Raw genomic sequence first — 15717 nt, forward strand, 5'->3', positions numbered from 1 at the left:
GCTCGTCAGCTGTGCCACCGCGGGCAAGTCACTTCACTTCCCTGGGCCTCAGTTACCTCATCTGTAAAATGGGGATTAAGACCGTGAGCCCCACGTGGGACAACCTGATTCCCCTGTGTTTACCCCAGAGCTTAGAACAGTGCTCTGCTCACAGTGAGCACTTAACAAATGCCACCATTATTATTATTATTATTATTTTCCTCTTCCTTCCTCCTTTAAACTGGGGGATAGGGACTGCGACTGACCCGGTTATCTTGAATCCAGGGTAGTGCTCGGCACTCAACGAATACCACAGTTATTCTCATGAATCTTTGCATTTGGTTCTTGGTTTCTCTTCCGAGAGGATCGCAGTCCAACGACCGACGGGGTTGGACGTAGATGGGTTAAGACCTGTACTTGTTCTCCCTCGGGCCCCGGGTGGTTGAAGCTCCCCCGAAAGTCCGTCTCAGATGGTGGGTGAGAAGCAGCGTGGCGTAGTGGGTGGAGCACGAGCCTAGGAGTCAACGTGACCTGGGTTCTAATCCCGCTCGGCCACTTGCCTGCTGCGTGGCCCTGGGCAAGTCACTGAAGTCGCCTGTGACTCGGTTGCCGCATCTATGTAACGGGGATTAAGACCGAGACCCCACGTGGGACAGGGACCGGGTCCGACCCGATTTGCTTGTACCCACCCCGGCGCTTAGTACGGCGCCTGGCGCGTAGTAAGCGCTTAACAAACACCATCACCATTATTATTATGAAAACTAGGAGGGAGAAGGTGGGCGAATCCCTGGCCGACCAGGTTCTCCCTCGTTGAATAAAAATAAACCGTTCATTTCTATTCCAGTCAAGACTAAGGGGGATAAAGAAATCCATATTTGCCATTTGGAGGAAACCAGCGGGGGAATAAAAAAAAAACCAGAGCTTCTCAAAAGTGCTTTCGAATAATGGAAATAAAAGGAAAATACAAAAGCCACCCCAATAATCCTCCTTTGGAATCGGAAGAAAGACCTTGGAAGCGCAATCTAATAATGGTCCGCAAAATGAAATCCACACTGTCCTCAAATCACGCTCATCTCGCCGTTCCAGGACGTCCACATCCTTTAAGGCGCGTTATGAAAAATTGGGATTTCGTATCAGAAATGGCCTACGTAAGGCGGATTTTGAATTACAGAAATGAAATTACCCGGACGGGCAAATAGGCAGCGGTAACTGGACACTGATGAGCTCAGACTATCCAACCCGGGAACAAGGACTTATGAAAGGCAAAACGAGGAAGCTCACGGTGAATGATCTGGAAATTCTCGAAAATGAAGGCGAGTTCACAACGACAGATGCGCACGAACTAAAATACGCAGCAAGCTCCCCAGAATGACTCGAAATGATAAATGGGAAGATTTTAAAAAAAATTACAGAGGGAGAAAGACTCAGCAGGTCAGCTTTTTATGGCCCTTACAGCCGTTACGGAAACCTTTCTGGAAAAAACAAAAATGCATCACCGTGGAGAAGAAATACAAACCGCCGGGAAGAAACATAACCCGAGAGGATCGGAGGCAAGGCACGGGTAGAATTAGGGAAAGACAAAATTGTGGCATAGCTAACCGTCTCTGTTTATATAATTTAAAGAGGCTGAATGTTCTGGTTCAATAAATGAAAAATTCAAGATACAATCTGAGTCTTGAGTGTAAATATACATCCCCGTGGTTTGCCGATGAAACTTAACAAAATTGAATACGGCATAGGAAGTGAACGGCTAACGCTCATCTTTTTTTAGGAACACGTTGAACTATATACTGACATACTTCTTTCCCCATTAGAATTTTTGAAGACATCTGTCCTATTTCTGACACCGAATGCATTCACAAAAATCCTTCCTTCATTTGGAGATGCATCACAAAACACCATTCTTCCCGAAACAACGCACTGCATACTCACGTACGCCTTCTCCTCCCCGATCCAATGCCTGCTCACCAAATTAGACTCCGGGTTATTTGTCCGTTGAACATTTTCATCTTCTTGGAAAAATGTAAAACTCGCAAAAGCAAAACCAGGGAACCCTGAGGGTGGATGCTAAATACGACGACGTTGGTTTCCTTGAAGGAACCTCAAAGAAGAGGTCAAACCTATTTAAGTGGCGTTTCACAACACCCACCGTGGGGCAGATCTGCGACAAGAGAACCAAATTGGGCATTCGTTTGGATTAAGCTCTCTCTCAGGGCTCGGTGACGGAAAAGATATCCGAGCACTGAACGCCGCCTCAGTTCCACGCACAGGGAAGACATCGGAGGTTTGGGAATGGGTGAAGAGCCCAGTGAGGCCGCTAATCACTAAAGGGAACTCTGCCGATCGGTTCACTCAGTGAGAAAAATGGCGTGGTTCGGCAAGGCCGTCTAGACCCACGCTGGGCTTCGGAGTTGAAAGTTTAGAGCCTGGTCCGGCCCCACCGATCCAACTAATTTGAGTAGAATCCCAAGAGTCGGGTTCATACTCAGCCACGACGCCGGTTCAGTCCATCCTCGGCGTGGGGAAGAGGAGTCTGGGAGAATTAGGGGCCAGGACCACAAACGCTCGATGTGTTACGCGCACAATTTCCCCGTGCGCTCCTCGGACTCCAGGTCCCAGCAACGGCTTAATACGGAGCTGCTCCTCCTCCCCTCCCCATCGCCCCGACTCCTTCCCTCTGCTCTGCCCCTCTCTCCGCCCCATAGCCCTTGTGTACATCTGTACGTATTTATTATTCTATTTATTTTCTTAATGACGTGCGTATATCTATGATTCTATTTATATATCGATGCTACCGATGGCTGTTTGTTTGGTTTTGTTGTCCGTCTCCCCCCTTCTAGACTGTGAGCCCGTCGTCGGGTAGGGACTGTCTCCATCTGTGGCCGAACTGGACCCTCCACGTGCTCAGGACAGGGGACCGCACACAGTAAGCGCTCAATAAATACGATCGAATGAACGAGCTGCTGCTCTGTCCAAGAGCCGGCAGTGGAAAATCCCACAACCTTGGATGGTGAGGGATGAGGAGGCGGGAGGGACTGAGAGTGCGCGAAAGACACCGGGAGTCACGGTCCGAAGTTTGCGGGTCAAGTCCAACCAGTCTATTTCACTTAGGTCATCCTTTTTCTCCGTCTGATCGGCCTTCCCTTTTATTCCCTCTTCACCTTTTTTTTTGCCGCTGTTTCTTTTCCCGGAGGAGCTCCAGGTGAGAAGCCTTGAGGGACCCTTTCCACCCAGTTGTAGAGCGCTTAAGGGGTGGACACTAACACCCGTCCAGTTGGGAGACTGACGCCGGTTCCACGCATCCCGAAACGTGGGCCGAAAGGATCCAGGGCCTCAGAGAACGTGGATATTTCTTTATACCGCCAAACCTCAAAGGGCTAATAATAATGTCATAGTGTTGGGATTTGTTAAGCGCTTCCTATGTGCAGAGCACTGTTCTAAGCGCTGGGGTAGTCACAGGGTAATCAGGCGGTCCCACGTGAGGCTCACAGTCTTAATGCCCATTTTACTACTACTAATAATAATGTTGGTATTTGTTAAGCGCTTACTATGTGCAAAGCACTGTTCTAAGCGCTGGGCTGAAGTAAAGGCCCGACCACCGGATCCACCTTTCTCTTTCAAGGTGCGCCCTAATGTCCAGTCGGTCAGTCGTAGTCATCGAGCGCTTTCTGTGCGCAGAAGTCTGTATTTGGGAGACTACGCTATAACCGGGTTGGTAATGATAATAATGTTGGTATTTGTTAAGCGCTCACTATGTGCCCAGCACCGTTCCAAGCCGTGACGACCTGACGACCCCACGGGAGGCTCCCAGTTAATCCCCATTTTCCAGATGAGGGAACCGAGGCACAGAGAAGTTAAGTGACTTGCCCACAGTCACACGGCCGACAAGCGGCAGAGGCGGGATTCGAACCCACGACCTCTGCCTCCCAAGCCCGGGCTCTTTCCGCCGAGCCACGCCGCTTCTCCGACACACTCCCCGCCCAAAACGGTCTAGAGGAGGTACATGGGCAAACGGAAAAGTATCGAAAACAGAGTAATCGAAATAGAAAATTCGGTGTTCAATTGAGTAAGTGCGTGTGTGTGTGTGTGTGTGTGTCTGTGTACGCGCGCGGGGATAATCATAATGATGTCGGTATTTGTTAAGCGCTTACTATGGGCAGAGCACCGTTCTAAGCGCTGGGGGAGATACAGGGTCATCGGGTCGTCCCGCGTGGGGCTCACAGTCTTCATCCCCGTTTTACAGATGAGGGAACCGAGGCCCAGAGAAGTGAAGTGACTTGCCCACAGTCACCCAGCCGACAAGTGGCAGAGCTGGGATTCGAACTCATGAGCCCTGACTCCGAAGCCCGCGCTCTTTCCACTGAGGAGCGGCAGATGGGGCGATGGAGAAATAGGTCATTCCCGCTAGGACCCTCCTACCGGCCTCCAAACTGAAAATAATCCAAAATTTCACGTCAGGTCTGAGTGAGTGGCTCACGCCCCCGCAGCGGCCTACTTGTCATCATTTTGAGCCTTTTCGGGCTGGGACAAGTACAGGGCGTGTGGAGAGGGAGGAAAGGGACCGTACGTCATCAGATCGCGCGCAAGTCCCCTGCCTTCCCTGGGGCTCTCAGGCACGGCCATCCACGGGCAAAACTACGATGCGCCGGCACCGCGTCGAACCGGCGCAACAATAACCACGATAACGTTGGTATTTGCTAAGCACCCGCGATGCGCCGAGCACCGTTCTGAGCAGTGGGGTAGATACAGGGTCATCAGGTCGCCCCACGTGAGGCTCGCGGTTGATCCCCATTTTACAGACGAGAGAACCGAGGCACAGAGAAGTGAAGTGACTCGCCCGCAGTCACACGGCCGACAAGTGGCAGAGCCGGGATTCGAACCCACGGACTGTGACTCCCAAGCCCGGACTCTTTCCACTGCTTCTCTCTCTCTCTCTCTCTATTTATTGCTCTTCAGTAGAAAGACGGATCCCAGCCTGGCGTTGATTCAGACGCAGGCTCCGCTCTCTCAGGTTTGACTCAGACTGGGCCCTAGATTTGTTTCTCCCCCCCGCCAGACCCACGCTCTGGAAGGGGTGTTTCCATTACGCGGTTTGATTCTATTTACTGCTATCGTTCTCGTCTGTCCGTCTCCCCCGATCAGAGCGTGAGCCCGTCGAAGGGCGGGGACCGCCGCTATCTGTCCATTCCAAGCGCTTGGTACAGTGCTCCGCACGTAGTAAGCGCTCCATAAATACCACCGAACGAATGAAACCCGATGGAGGCTCTAGACTGTAAGCTCACTGTGGGCAGGGAACGTGTCTGTATATTGTCATAGCGTACTCTCCCACGTTCTCGGTACAGTGCTCTGCACTCAGGAAGCATTCATTCGTTCAATAGTATTTACCGAGCGCCTACTACGTGCAGAGCACTGTACCAAGCGCTTGGAATGTCCAATTCGGCAACGGACGGAGACGACCCCCGCCCAACGATGGGCTCACGGTCTGATCGGCGGAGACAGACAGCAGTGAATACAACTGAACTGAATGAGGAATTAGGGAACACGTCGGGTGGATTTGGTAGTGGAAAGAGCGAACGATCACGCACACGGGGATGGCATCGGTCGAGGAGAGATGGAGGAAAGAGGGGCTTTTCTGCTTCCCAGCCTCGGCCATTGGGTGCAATTCTACATTTAATAATTTACCGGGATTGCCCCAGTGGTGAATATTTTTATATCCCTCTTCCACAGCGCGGCTCAGTGGAAAGAGCACGGGCTGGACAGTCAGAGGTCACGGGTTCGAATCCCGGCTCTGCCACTTGGCAGCTGTGTGACCGTGGGCAAGTCACTTCACTTCTCTGGGCCTCAGTTCCCTCGTCTGTAAAATGGGGATTGACCGTGAGCCTCATGGGGGGCAACCTGATTAAGCTCGATCTACCCCAGCGCTTAGAACAGTGCTCTGCCCATTGTAAGCGCTTAACGAATACCAACATCATCATCACATTAGATTGTAATCTAGTGGGCAGAGAACGCATCACTCTTGGTTGTCTTCCCCAAGCCCTTAGTACAGAGCATTGCAATCGGAGGGCATTAAATCAATACTCCTCCTCCTCCTCCTATAATGATAACCGTAATAATAATGGCGTTATTTGTTCAGCGCTTGCTACGTGCCAGGCACTGTTCCAAACACTGGGATAGATACAAGGTGATCAGGTTGTCCCGCTTGGGGCTCACGGTCCTGAGCCCCATTTTCCAGATGAGGTAACTGAGGCACAGAGAAGCTGAGCGACTTGCCCACGGTCACGCAGCTGACAAGCGGCGGAGTCGGGATCAGAAACCACGACCCCTGACTCCTAAGCCCGGGCTCTTTCCACTGAGCCGCGCTGCTTCTCTATACGGTAATTTGAGTTTAATTGAGTTTTTTTGAGTTTATAATATCTAATCCAGTAAAATAACAATTAAGAAGGAGGTAAAACATTCGGTCATACTGAAATCTATATCCCAAAATGTCAGCTTCGAACCACCTGTCCCCTAACCTGTTAATTCCTACAGAATACCATTACTCTCCGAAAACTTTTCCCCAGAGAAGAGATTCTTCAAGATTTTCTAAGAGAACTGGATGAACATCGGGTGCTGGAGTGCTATAGGACACGGAGCTGCCTGGATGGAAGCAACCATGTAAACCCAAATGATTATTTTTGATCGAATGATGCTTTATTCCAGAATAACAACCCGAGGTGCCTTATTGATGAAGGAGAAGGAAATCTACTCAACAACTTATCTTGACTTGCCCATGCAAACTGTCAGGGAAGAAGGAGCAGAAGATCTTACATCATGCGGCTTTCTGAATCGTAGAGCTTGGCTCCTGGTGCCACAGACGCGGCGTTTGCTCTGAGAGTTATGATTTTTCCATATTTAGAAAAATGGTAACGGCCTTTTGGAGAGTCATGGAAGCTATCTCTTGGGGTATTTTCAGCGAATCCAAAGGAACAATAATGTAAGCAACATTCGGGATCGCAGGTAAATTCTCCCTCGTCGCCCGCTTTTACACTTTGGACAGACTCCAGATTCTAAGTGTTTCCTTATCAACTGTTTTCGTCTAACATTACCGGGAAGGAGCCCGCTCAATATCCTGATCGTTTGAATTCCCATCCTCTCTAAATCTGCGGAGTTGGGAAACTTAAAAAATTATTTGTTCTACATAAGGGACAGCAATGGACTTCCGTTTAAAATGCTACTTCTCCATACGAACTAAATATTTGCAATGTTCCTTCTTCCGGTCCTCCCTTTCATTAATATCCTCGCCAACCTCACCCCTCTAGTCCGGAAGCTCACTGTGGGCGGGGACTGCGTCTTATATTGTTAAATTGTCCTCTTCCAAGCACTCAGTAATAATAATAATAATAATAATAATAATAATGTCGGTATTCGTTAAGCGCTGACTAGGTGCCGAGCACCGTTCTAATCGCTGGGGTAGATACAGGGTAATCGGGTCGTCCCACGTGAGGCTCACAGTTAATCCCCATTTTACAGATGAGGTAACTGAGGCACAGAGAAGTTAAGCGACTTGCCCACAGTCACAGAGCTGACAAGCGGCGGAGCCGGCATTCGAACTCATGACCTCTGACTCCCAAGCCCCTGCTCTTTCCACCGAGCCATGCTTCCCTGCACGCAGTAAGCACTCAATAAATATGACTGACTGGCCGAAACATCGCTCAGGACAGCGCCCAGCATTTAGTACAGTGCCTGGCCATAATGGACGCTCAACAAATACCGTAACTATTATTATTATCCAACCTTGGATTCGCTGCTACCGTCATCTCCTGGTTCATCATCCCTATCAGTGATATTTTCTGAGCACTTACTGCGGGTAGAGGACGGTACGACGCACTCGGGAGAGTACAAGACGACAGATTCGATATACATACCCAGTCAACAGTGAGCCTAGAGTTTAGAGGGGGAGGGATGGAAAAATATAAAGAGTTTATACCGTGCAATTCATAGATATATTCATTAAGTGCTGTGGGACTGGGGGAGGGTGAACATCAGGGGTCCAGAGGTCACAGATCCAACCGCACTCAGTAGGGAGAAGATGGCGGAGGGAAAGAGGACTTAATGGAGAAAGAGATGTGACCTTTGAAGGTGAGGAAAGTGGTGGTCCGGCACGTCTAGAGGTGGAGGCAGTCCCAGGCTAGGGGGAGGACGCGGGAAATGGGTCCACGGCGAGAGAAAGGAGATGGGTGCACGGTGAGAAAGCTGGCGCCGGAGGAGCGGAGCGTGCGGGCTGGGCTCCAGGAGGAGATCAGTGAGGTGAGGTAGGACGGGGACAGCTGACTGACGGCTTCACAGCCGTCATTTCTGTCGGATGACAAGACGGGTGGGTGGATGACGGCGGTTCGTGTAGAGTCGGGGGACACGGGCTGAACGCGGTTTCGGAAAAATGATGGGTGCGGCAGAGTGAGGTACAGACTGGAGCAGGGAGGGCCAGGAAGCCGGGAGGTCAGCGAGGAGGCCGATGCAGTGGTCCAGGCGGGATACGACCTGTGTCTGGATCAGCACAGTAGCAGGTTGGTGGGAGAGGAAAGGGCAGATTTGAGCAGTGTGGTGAAAGTGGAACCCACAGGATTTGGAGACAGACTGAAGATGTGGGTTAAATAATAATAATAGTAGTGACAGTATTTGTTAAGCGCTTACTATGTGCAGAGCGCTGTTCTAAGCGCTGGGGGGGGGGGGATATACAAGGTGATGGGTTCTCCCACATGGGGCTCCCAGTCTTAATTCCCATTTTACAGATGAGGTAACTTAGGCATAGAAGTGAAGTGACTGTCCAAAGTCTGACGAGCGGCGGAGCCGGGATTAGAACCCACGACCTCTGACCCCCAAGCCCGGGCTCTTTCCACTGAGCCACGCTGCTTCTCCGGTTCCTCCTCTGTCTCCCACCCTCTGAAAGTGGCGGGGGGCGGAGGGGATCCCTCATGACTCAGTTCTAAGTCCCCTTCCTTCTATTCTCCTTTGGAAATGATTCTACAGGGTTGTTTCCTATCTCATAGCCCTTCCTTCCTTCCCCTTTCTGCATCCTGCCTGGGTCTAAACTGATCCAGGCCGCCCGGGTGTTGTATCCTACGAACTCCATAAATCCAGGGGCTCAGCTTGACCACTGTTCTTCCTCTGGGCCTGACTTGGCCTTGGGAAGGTAAAGGCAGCCATCCCTGGACCGGTGGGATTGCCCTGCCCTCCCCCGCAGCTGCTGCCCCCCGTGACGTCTCTTGAAGGGCGAAAGAACGATGAAGAGAGTAGAAAAGGCCTTTCACTCCATCCTTTCGGCTTTTCTAGAGCTTGGCCACTCCACGACTTCCTTGACCTTCGACATCGCGGGCCACCCCATCCACCCCGAAACACCTTCCGACCCTTCCTTCACTGACAAGGCCCCTCTCTGACCGCTCCTTCTCGGTCTCATTCCCCGGCAAGCCCTCCCTCCTTTAATTCCTTAGCTGTGGGAGTCGCGAAACGCTCGGCTTTGAGTCGTCCCCTTCCCTTCTCAGCCCGAAAGTCCCATCGTAGGGCAAAGATGGGTGAGGGGAGGGTCAGAGTGAAGCAGAGGGGATGGTTCACGCGACATGATAATTCAATCATATTTCATCACGTCACTCAGTGGCTTCAGGTAAGCAGGTACATAAGACGATCGGTATAAAAGCCCACGGGGGCATCAGTCCGGCCCCGACGAAGACCAAAACTATTCTCGCCTCCCTAACGTCCCCAGAACATTTGGGCGAAAGACAAATCCCATCCACAGATGCCACTTTCCTTGGGAACTGGGAAAGGAAGTTGGACGGCAGCAGGGATATGGTAGAGCCTTGGGTTCAGCGGGCCCTTAGAGGAGGAAATCATTTCTAACCCCTCTAACTTGGGGTTATTATCTCCATATCTTATCATCTCCAATAATGTGAGACCCACTGAGAAGGGGTCTTGGGGCGGCTCAGGCCTTCGGAGACAATTACGGCCTTTAGGAGAAGGCTGAGATGAGAAGGCGGGTGGGGGTGTGGTGGGGGAAGAGGGATCCGCCAGTCATAAGGAGATTAGCAAAGGAGCAGAGGGAAACTGAGAATGAGAAAGAAGGACAGAGAAGGAAAAAGAAGGAAAGGGTAAAAGAGAGAAGTGAAATTTTGCTCTGTATCGTGTCTTCGATGTAGGTCTCGTGGAACTATTCTGCTCTCAGTGTAAACAAGGAAGCAGGTAAAATGATAATAGTGACAACACCCGATGGGGAGTTTGTAACACTTGATTTCGTAAATTAGTTGTCACAGAACTGTCTCCTTGCTCCGCTCAACTTGTGACCCAACTCTAACCCCGGGTCCAACGCCATCCTCTCTCCCTCTCACGTCAGTCTACTCCAAAAAGTGAAACCCCGCAGGGTAACTCGTATTTCCCTTCAGTCCCTGCCCGAGTCCAGTCAGCGTGAAGAGTCACTGGCAGTCTTAGGCCCCCCCATTACTCCCCTCTGACACTGGACTGGAGACTTGTATCCCAGAAGAGAAGCCGAACTACCTCCACGCCATTAGGACTCCCCAACGGACCCTGCTCCAGCCCAGAAAATGTGAAGAGACACCGGGAGCGAGAGGCCTTCTCGACCTCTGGAACGTTGGGAGAGCTGGGGATGCGACTTGGGAAACGTTCTGCTCCGCTGTGGGGAATCTGAAACTCTGCTCCTCTCCTGACTCACTCCAATTATTGATCGTTACTCTCGGCTTTTACGTTGCTTCCCCGGGGTTTTTTTTGTTTCGCCTTTCCTTCCGCCCGTCACCGCCTCACTTCTCCCCACTTCATTCTCCCCTTTCTTCTTAAATTGTACGTCCCTCGGGGGACGGGGGCCACGTCTCGAAACGGTGAGCTCGTTGTGGGCAGGGAGAGTGTCTGTTGTTGTACTGTACTCTCCCAAGCGCCGAGTACAGCGCTTTGCACACAGTAAACGCTCAGTAAATACGACTGAATGAATGAATATCTAATTGCCTTTTTACTCGAGAGCTCAGAAGAGCGCTTCGCATCCGATGGGTGCTAAATAAGTGATGTCTTGTCTCACGCCGTCGAGTCGTCTTTGGCCCACAGCGACGGCACGGACCCGTCTCTCCCAGGAGGCACCTCCATCTGCAATCGTTCGGGTCCATAGAGTTTTCTTGGTAAAAATATGGAAGTGTTTCCTCCCGCACAACGAACTTGAGTCTCGGCCCTTGAGTCTCTCCCACGCCGCTGCTTCCCAGCAGAGGTGAGTTTGGACCGGTAGCGGATGGCCCTCCACGCGCTAGCCACCGCCCAAGCTAGGAATGGAACGGGCAGGCCTCTGCCCGACTCTCCCTGCCATAGTCAAGACCGGTAGGGAACTGGGAACTCTCCAGGTGTGACCCTGAGATGGCATTAACTGTTATTATTACCAAAAGGCCCATATCGCAGCCTCATTGGGCGCACAAAAAAGTGAAAACCATCAGTTCAAGGGGCAGGGGATGGCTGATATGACGGAGACTGGAGAGGGCACGGATGGCGAGTTGGTGAGGTTCTTATCCGACCCTCTATTCCTGCCCCCAATATATCTTTATGCTTCGAAGAGGCCACCCTTCATTAATCTCAACCTCAAACGAAAGAGTATTCCATATTGCCCATTGACTCCTGAGTATCAAACAGCTGGTCCGCAGGTCATCCTAGCTAACGTTATCATAAGGTATTGACAACACATTTATGAAGTCATCTGAATCCCACAGAGGCAGGGCCCGGCTAGTAGAATCTTCGATGTCACCTGCAATGCTACCGTCGGCCTTTTATCGCTGTATCCTGTTATTAGTTGACTATTCCCAATTACTTCAGTTATCTACCCTGATACCCAGATTAGGGAAAAAGCCCACATTTCTGTCCATTAATATTTAACGTGAAGTGTCTACGCATCGCGAGCCAAGGGAATAAAAATGTTCCAGGAACGTATATTCGTGAACCCAGTTCTCATACTTAAATTCTGAAGGTACGGAGCCATTGAGAACGCAGCCACTCGCCACGTATGTTCACATGGAGATGTGTAGCAGAGATACAAGTTAATTTTACTGCCGTCTTAAGATCAGCTGGAAGGTCTCGTGTGTAACCATGGATACAGGCCATTATTTCCACTGCGTTTCAGACCTCCGAGTGGGCCTGGTATTATACGGCGATGACACATTATTTTAATGCAGGGAGTGAACTTCAAAAAACAACAACATCCAGCTTCACTGCAATGACCCAACGGATTTTCATTTTTCAGAACCGGAATAGTTACAGCATATGCTTGAGTTAGCTGTGGCTGCTTTTGAGTAATGGGAAAGAGGATGAGAGGAAAAATAACTTCTCCCGCAAGCGGGGAAAGAATCTGAAAAAGTGTCCGTTCGGTTAAAAGCCCATAAAAATACATCGGTGTTATTTTACGTGCTTTCGGTCTGGCACAAAAACTGTAAATAGAAAATCTCCTTTTAAATACGAAGAAACAAATGAAAGGCTGCTTACCGACTTTCACTAATGTGAGACCGTGAGAGGTTTTGTATGACGATGCCGGTAGCCTTAAAATATTTGGATTTCCCGAGATCGAAACCGAATTTTAGCAGGGATGGGAGAATGTACTACCTTCATTCGATCACATCATGGGATATATTTTTAAGTAGGTAAATTGCATCTTTCGAATCTAGATTATAAAAGAGCCCACGTTGGACTTACGTTCGATACGGTGAAAGCACTGGGGTCCATGACGTGGAGAGCTATATAAGCATGGTGAATGACTATTATGTGAAAGGACAAAAGGGAAAGAGGTGTCGTCTCGTCACGATTTTCACTCAAGTTCTTCAGGCCTTCTAGAAAATGGCTCAGATGGCTTCTGGAAACGCGCTGGGATTAGTCACAAAATGCCACTGGCCCAACTTTCCCGAGTCTCCGGTGGCTCCTCACCAGCTGCGACGTATCACAGCTGCGAATCCACCAGAAGCACATAACTAAAAGAGACTCATCTCCCCTTGCCCGGTTGGGATGGAGACAAAAACAATTTGCAAAATTTCCCAAAGTATTTCTAGCTTCCAAATCGCTCCTTGGGCCTTCCCTTCGTTTTCCTCTCTCCTGCCAGTGTTTCGGCCATCTCGGATACCCGCTTGGGCGGGTCTACGCCGGGTGACGCCCACCGAGGTACGTGACTAACGCTGGGGACGTCGCCTGTATCTCTTCCAACCTAGCCTTTCATGATTCATATTCCCAACTGGCCTTGACAAAGGACTTGAGCATTCCAGGGAAGCAAATCCCTCTCCACCTCATCTCCGCTTCTCCACGATCATTCCAGTGCCTTGAGGCCTTCCTTTCTCTGCCCTCTCACCCTGAACCCAACCTGCCCCCTGAACTCTCTCTTCCTCCCTCACGTGAGAATGATAATACTTCCAATAACAACATTTAAGCGCCAACAAGGTGCCGAGCATTCATTCGTTCGTTCAATCGTATTTATTGAGCGCTTACTGTGCGCGGAGCACTGTACTAGGCGCTTGGAAAGGACAACGCGGCAACAGATGGAGACGGTCCCCACCCGACAACGGGCTATACGAAGCGGTGGACCCAGCCTCTGTCCCATGCGAAGCTTACGGTCCAAGCGGGAGGGAGAACGGATATTAAGTCCTCATTTTACAGACGAGGAGCCTGAGGCACAGAGAAGCTAAGCCCGAGGTTAAAGAGTCGCGAGCGGCGGAGCCGAGATTAGAACCCGGATCCCGCGACTCCCAGGTCCGTGCTCTTTCCGCGAGGCCGGGCTGCTGCTGATTGCCTCTTCTTCCCCTTCTAGGTTAACGGACTTCTCGTCCTACAATCCGTCAGGGAGCCCAGCCGCCATCTCACATTCCCACCTACATTTACGCTCACTCCACGGATGCCTACCAAATCTTCCGCGTTAGCCCCCGTTTCTCACCCGCTCCGCAGCCTGGCATTTCTTCTTGCCTGCAAGACACTGTCATCTAGAGAAGCAGCGCGGCTCAGTGGAAAGAGCCCGGCCTTGGGAGACGGGGGTCATGGGTTCGAATCCCGCCTCTGCTGCTTGTCAGCTGGGTGACTTGGGCAAACCACTTCACTTCTCTGTGCCTCAGTGACCTCATCTGGAAAATGGGGATTAAAACTGGGAGCCCCACGTGGGACTACCTGATCACCTTGTATCCCCCCCAGCGCTTAGAACAGTGCTTTGCACATAGTAAGCGCTTAACAAATGCCATCATCATTATTATTATTATTATTATTATCTGGGTGTCTCACGGGCTCCTCAAACTCATCATGACTTTAGCGACTCTTCCTCCCTCTTACGCTAACTTTTACATTTTTACTGACAATACCATTTCCCTCCTATCCTAGAAGCTCAAAACCTTGGGGGGGGCGTAGAAAAGCAGCGTGACTTGGGAGTCAGAGGTCGTGGGTTCTAATCCCGACCCCGCCGCTTATCTGCTGTGACCCTGGGCGAGTCATATAACTTCTCTGTGCCTCAGTTCCCTCATCTGGAAAATGGGGATTAAGACTGTGAGCCCCACGTGGTTACCCCTGCATCCACCCCAGTGCTTAGAATAGTTCTTGGCACATAGTGCCAAGTGCTTAAGAGAAACCATCATTACATATTATCTGATTAGACAGTAAGCCCGTCAATGGGCAGGGGCCGTCTCTATCTGTTGCCGATTTGTCCATTCCAAGCACTTAGTACAGTGCTCTGCACATAGTAAGCGCTCAATGGATACTATTGAATGAATTATTCTTATTCCTCTTATTTGTCTTTTAACTCTCCCCTTCAGGCCGTGCTAAATCCTGCCACTATTTCTTCTCCAATGTTTCGAGATTTCCTCCTTCCTCAGCACCAACACAGCCACCATCCTAGTCCCAATTTCCACCATGTCTACTCTGTCGGCTTCATCACTGATCTCCCCGTCTCTCCCCTCTCCAGTCCATTCTTGACTCCACTGCCCAGATTGTTTTTCTTAAAAAAAATATATATATATATTAAGTCCATGTCTCTCCACTCCTCAAAAACCTCCTATGGTTGTCCATCCATCTGTTGGTCACACAGAAACTCCTCACCATTATCTTTAAAGCACTCCATTAGCTTTCCCTCTCCTAATACTCCTATTCCTAATATTAATATTCCTCGATAAAAACAGGTTATGCTCTTTATTCCCAGCACTCGAGGGTGACTCTCGGGGGTCGACCTTCCACCCTTATCCTCTACATTTGACCTTCGTACTTGCTCTTTTGTTTAACGGAAATGAAGTGCTTCCTTGGGGTAAACTACGACCTAATCAGGTAGGATTATTGTCCCCGTTTCAAGTAAGGCTCACAGTCTTCATCCCCAGTTAAGGCACAGAGAAGCTAAGGGACTCGTCCAAGGTCACACGGCAGACAAGCGGAAGAGCCGGGATTAGAACCCAGGTCGTCCCAGGCCCGTGATCTTTCCACTAGGCTGCCCGGCTACCCACAGTTTTCTTCATAATAGCTCCAGTCCTTCGTCCTTTCCTCTTCTCTCATCCTACACTAAGAGCAAATCCCCCCTAAAACCTCAAGCGTGTCCCTTAATTCCTCCTCCTTCTATCCTCTCAGCCACTCGGATCCTGGCCGTCATCCTATTCTGGTCGGGGGGATAGAAACCACCAAAGACCCTCCCAGCCCTCTTCCCTGCGATGTCCTCATAAATTCATTCTGGGCGACTGTCATCCGCACGCTAAAGGTTCATTCGCACGCCCCAACCCTTCGAGG

General features: G+C 50.5%; 1 protein-coding gene across 6 annotated transcripts in view; it reads right to left on the reverse strand.

Moving 5' to 3' along the window:
• Nucleotides 1-15717, reverse strand: part of ENOX1 (ecto-NOX disulfide-thiol exchanger 1) — a 420263-nt gene that overhangs the window by 61406 nt on the left and 343140 nt on the right. The window lies entirely within an intron of this gene.

This window comes from Ornithorhynchus anatinus, chromosome 20 (genome assembly GCF_004115215.2).
Source record: "Ornithorhynchus anatinus isolate Pmale09 chromosome 20, mOrnAna1.pri.v4, whole genome shotgun sequence".
Classification (NCBI taxonomy): domain Eukaryota; kingdom Metazoa; phylum Chordata; class Mammalia; order Monotremata; family Ornithorhynchidae; genus Ornithorhynchus; species Ornithorhynchus anatinus.